This window comes from Eulemur rufifrons, chromosome 12 (genome assembly GCF_041146395.1).
Source record: "Eulemur rufifrons isolate Redbay chromosome 12, OSU_ERuf_1, whole genome shotgun sequence".
Classification (NCBI taxonomy): Eukaryota; Metazoa; Chordata; class Mammalia; order Primates; family Lemuridae; genus Eulemur; species Eulemur rufifrons.
The window spans coordinates 8607969-8613968 of record NC_090994.1 but is presented as its reverse complement, the minus strand read 5'-3'; positions in this window follow the sequence as shown (position 1 = coordinate 8613968).

Below are 6000 nucleotides of genomic sequence, written 5' to 3'. Positions count from 1 at the left end.
CAAATAGATATTTCTATTGCTGCAGGTGTGCACGTTGTGTAGTAAAACCAGCTTGTGGCATAGTCGGGCCCTTGATGACTTAATCTCGTCTGGGGATTGAGTTTATGATGCCTGTCACTTGAGTTGGATTTGAAAGTGGTTTTCACCTATTCTGTGGCCTCTTGAGAGAGTCCACATGAAGTTTTTCTGTAGCTTTCAGTTACTTTTCAGCATAGCATTGCTTCCTTCCCCCAAATGGGCACGTGTGCACACACATCTTTGCTCTTTGTGACTGATCTTCCGTAAGTTTTAGTTTTGGTTTTGTTTTTTGTTAGAGGCAGGGTCTTGCTATGATGCCCAGGCTGGTCTTGAACTCTTGGCCTCAAGTGATCCTCCTGCCTCAGCCTCCCAAGTAGCTGGGACTACAGGCGCATGCCACCACACCTGGCTAAGTTTTAGTTTTTTAAATAACAATCAGAACACGTGGAAAAAATTCAACAGCTAGGAAAGTTTGGCAGAGGGGTGTGAGTTTTTATTGAACTTTTCTCCCAGGTGTGTGACCTTCATTTTTGTTTCTATATGTTTGTAAATGGAATTACTCATTTCTCTTGCATAATAACCTTTTCCTGGCTGTTGGCTCATTTCTTCGCTAGGAATTTTTCTGAATCCAAGTTAAAATTTCCAGAAGTTGGTTTGGAAAACGTGACACTTCTACCAAAGTCCAGACGGTTTAGAAAGTTGTCCCTCTTTCTGTGGGTTTCAGTGTTTTTGAAAAGCACTTTTTTTCCTGTGTTTTTTCTCCCCCTCTCCCTGATTTAAAATTTTCTCCCAGTCCTCTCAGGCTTAATTCTGTCTTATCTTGCTTTACTGGGTTTTAAAAGCCAGTCTTATTTAACGTTTTTTTTAGTTTGTATTTATTTATTTATTTTTTGGTATGATGGCAGGGAGGGAACAAAACAGAAATACCCATTTTATATATGACTGTGGGAAGAGAAACTTTAGCATAAAACTCCTTAAAAGAGGAAAACCAAGGAAGTTTTCAGTTTGTTGCAGCACTTAGCAGAGTTGAGGACGGATGAGTGTTGCTGGTCCTCAAGTGCCCTTCTGGTTTTATTTGGAGTGTGGGACACAGGGTGAGGCTAAGACCTGGAATTTTAAAACCACAGAATTAAACAACGTGAACCACTGGTCTCTGGCCTAACAGATCAGTTTTCTGATTTTCTTTGGAAGCATTTTGAATTTCTCTGTTGAAGTTGGATTTCCTAGTATTCTGTTTCTCATAGACAATGAGAACAGACAAATATTTGAGTACATATAATACAAAAGTGTCTTCCCTTTTTATTCTTGGTTTTCTTGCCTTGTTTTTCAGTTTTAACGCCAAATGATTGGGTCATGGGGTAGGAAATAAAAACAGATTTGTATAAATGTGTAGTTGCGTTTGCAACGGTGTTGTTTATTATATTGTTACAGCTCTTTCCCTTCAGGGAGCTGCAGCACTTGCTAGCAGCTCCACTTGTCACCGTGCACGCAAGGGCAGCTCCAGCGTCAGTAGCCGGGTGGTTTCACCACGCGCTGGATCGTAAGACGTACTGGAAAAGACACTAGCAGTCTCACTTCAGGGACAGATGAGGCACTTATATTCTGCGTGTGTATGTATTTTGTCTTGTTTTTTTGATCTCTTTGCCCATCAGACAACTTCTCTTAGCCTAAGTGAGAGCCAGAGAGAGTCAGCTTCCGAGGCAGCCTCCCCACCACCTCTTTTTTAATGCCTGCCCTTCTGTACATACGTACACCTCATGGTGTGTCTGTAACCATTAAAAGTACTTCCCCTGGGTACAAAAATACAGTTAGATAGAAGGGATAAGATCTAATGTTCATTAGCACAATAGGGTGACTATAGTTAACAATAATTTATTGTATATTTCAAAATTATAAACAGAGGTGTGGAATTGGAATGTTCATAATACAAAGAAATAATAAATGTTTGAGGTGATGAATATCCCAATTGCCCTGATTTGATCATTACACATTGTATGCTTGCATGAAAACATCACATGTACCCCATAAATGTGTGCAACCATGTATCCATAAAAATTAAAAATTAAAAAAAAAGTACCTTCCCAAAGAAATCTGGCTGCTGGCTTCATCACTGCTTCCCATTAGAACACTGTGATTTTTTTCTATTTATTTAGAAACTCCATTCTTAAATGATGCAGTGTTTCTTGAATCATTCTAGAAAGAACCTAATTTCTGTAGAGTTGTCCCCTCTTTTCCTTAGGGGATTCATTCCAAGACCCCCAGCGGATGCCTGAAACCCAAGATAGTATCAAACCCTACATGTATATAGTACTATGTTATTTCAGTCTGATAACCGAGATGGCTACTAAGTGACTAATGGGTGGGGGGGGGTGGCATCTACAGGGAGGATACACACCCAGTGGGCTGGAGCAGAAAGACATGAGATTTCATCATGCTACTCAGAATAGCATGCAATTTAAAACTTAGGACTTGTTCATTTCTGGAATTTTCCATGTAATATTTTTGGATCCTAGTTGCTCAAGGGCAACTGAAACCTCAGAAAGTGAAAGCACAGATAAGGGGGGGATTCCTGTACAGTGTGACAGGGCCTTTTTGTTTGGGCAGCATTTTGTTGAATGGTGTGAAAAAGGAAAGAATTTTAGAAATGACTATTGAAGTTTTTATACTGAAATCCTTAAAATCTGGGCCTCAAATTTAACTTCTCAGAGATTTGGAATTACTAGAGAAGACCTGATTTTTTCATTTTTGGCTCTGTGGCTAGCTTCATCTGAGTCTCATACTAACTTTTCCTGTCTGGACTTTCTTTCTTTTTTAAAAAAAATGAGGAAATTCAAGAGAAGAAGAAGACAAACTACAGACTGGAAGAAAATATTTTCAAAACACGTCTGATAAAATGCTGTTATCTAAAATACACAAAGAACTCTTAAAACTTAACAATAAGAAAGCTAACAACTCAATTAAAAAAGGTCAGCGGACCTGAACGGTTCACCAAAGATGAACAGATGGCAAATACACGTATGAAAAGATCTCAACATCATATGTCCTTAGGTAATTGCAAATTAAAACAAGCTACCATTACACACCTGTTAGAATGGCCAAAATCCAAACACTAACAATGCCAAATGCGGGTGAGGATGTAGAGCCTGAGGAACTCCCATTCATTGCTGGTGAGAATGCAAAATGGTACAGCCACTTTGGAAAAAGTTTTTTTTTTTTTTTTTTTTTTACAAAACTAAATAGTATTACAAAGCTAAACATCTTACTGTATGATCCAGCAGTCATGCTCCTTGGTATTTACCCAAAGATAAAACTTGTCCACACAAAAACCTCCACACGGACATGTGCAGCAGCCAGGATGCTGCTATATTCATAATTTCTAAAACTTTAGAAACAATCAAGGTGTCCTGCAGTAGGTGAATGGACAAACTGTCGTGCACCCAGACAGTGGAATATTATTCAGTGCTAGAAAGAAATGAGCTATCAAGTCACGAAAAGACATGGAAGAACTTAAATGCATGTTACTCAGTGAAAGAAGCCAATCTGAAAAGGCTACATAATGTATGATTCCAACATAGGACATTCTGGGAAAGGCAAAATGTGGCAATAGTAAAAGAATCAGAGGTTGTGGGAAGAGAGATGAATAGGTGGAGCACAGGGGATTTCTAGGATAGTGAAACTATTCACTATGATACCGTAGTGGTGAATTCATGTCATGAATCTCAAAACCCATAGAAGGTACAATGCCAAGAGTGAACCCTGATGTAAACTGTGAACTTGGGGTGATAATGATGTGTCAGTGTAGGTTCATCATTGGTAACAAATGTCCCACTGTGGGTGGGATGTTGGTAGTGGGGGAGGCTGTGTGTGTGTGTGGGTGCCAGGGGAACATGAGAAATCTCTGTTACCTTCTGCTCAATTTTGCTGTGAACCTAAAACAGCTCTAAGAAAGTCTATTTTTTAAAAGTATGAGGAAAACAGACTTCTAGCAACATGGCAGACTGAGCTGACCATTCTGGAAAATGTTGGCCAAAATAGGAAAAAAAAAATTTTTTTACTGTAGCTGACCTTGGGGGACATGGGAGGAAGGAAGGAAAGAAGAGAGTGGGGAGGGAGGGAAGAAGGCTAATATCCGGTGCAAGAAAAGCAGGGCCGACAGCGGTCTTAGCACAGCTCTCGGAGTTCTGGACAAAATGCAGAGGCAGGAGCACCGAGGTCTTTCTTTCCAGGTAAGGACAAGAGATGTGGCCTCAGACCCTGTGAGGTGCCGGGTTGCTGGAGTTGAGTCCCTTGGAGGAAGAAAGCTGGAAGGGGACTGGAAAACCCTGGCCAACCGTCCTAGGGCAGCAGCAAGGAAACCCAAGAAATGGGTAGGGATAACAAAGCCTCCATGAGAAATCCCCAAGCCTGGGCCAGATTCAGGTGTGTGTAGTCTGAATCTCTATTACCAGCATAGTAAAGGGCCCCAGGCTGAAAAATTAACATAAAGATTGGCCCAGACTGGTGAAAGTTCCAGAGCCCTGCGGAAACCATTGCAGTCCATTGGATTGCAGCCCAGAGGAATGAACAGGAGCTACAGAAGAGAAGAGAGAGGAGAGAGTGAAAAAGTCCAACATTTGTCTAAGAGAAGTTCCTGCAGGTTAAAATAGGGTGAAAGACAATTTGGAAGACATAAGGACTGAGAATTTTCCAGAATTTAAAGACAGATATGAATCATCTAATTGAAGAAACATTGAGGATAAAGAAAACCATATCTAGTGCTGGATATACTGTAGTGAAACTACAGAACACCAAAGACAGAGTCTTAAAAACAACCAGATGTGATTCAGCAATCCCACTACTGGGTATATACCCAAAGAAATTGCAATTAGTATGCAGAAGAGATTGCTGCACTCTCTTGTTCACTGTAGCACTATTCACTCACAATAGTCAAGATGTGGAAACAACCTCAGTGCCCATCAACGGATGAATGGATTAGAAAAATGTGGTACTTACACAATGGAATACTATTCAGCCTTTAAAAAAAAATAGGACATTCTGTCATTTGCAACAACCTGGATGAACCTGGAGGACATTGTTCAGTGAAATAAACCAGGCACAGAGAGACAAATACAGTATGATGTCACTTATATGTGGAATCTAAAAAACTCGAGCTTACAGAAGCAGAGAGGAGAATGGTGGTTACCAGGGGCTGGATGGGTGGCGGGGAGGTGGACAGAGAAAGGGACATTGGTCAAAGGGTACAAAGTTACAGTTAGAAGGAATAAGCTCTAAGTTCTATTGCACAGCAAAGTTACTGTAGTTAATGAATATATTTCAAGATAGCTAAAAGGATTTCAAATGTACTTACCATAAAGAAATAATATTTAAAAAAGCCTGACAAAGACAAGGCAAAAAAATTTTTTTTGAGGTGATAGATAAACTAATTACCCTGATTTGATCAGTCTACCATATGTACATGTATTGAAATATCACATCGTATACAATTATTTGTCAATTAAAAATAAACCACACCCAACCAAAAGTGAAAGAGATTGCTTACAAAGGCAGTAAACCTACCAGCAGACTTCATGAGCCACAACAGATGCATTAAGACAAAAGGAATAATAACTTAAAAATGCAACTGTCAACTTGGAATTCTGTTCCCAGCTAAACATTCATCGAAAGGTGAGGACAAAAATAACACTTTAAAAATAAAGACCAGAGCAGAAATTAATGAAACAGAGAACAGAATACCAATAGAGAAAAATAAAAAACCATAAATTGGTTCTTTGAAAATATTAATAAAATGAGCAAACTTTTAGCTAGACTGGCCAAGAGAAAAAGAAGACTCAAATTATTGAAATCAGGAATGAAAGAGGGCACATTACTATCAACCTTACAGGCAAAAAAAAAAAAAAGCATGATAAGGGGACACTATGAACAATTCTATGCCAACAAATTAGACAACTTAGACAAGATGAACAAATTCTTATCAATTACTTA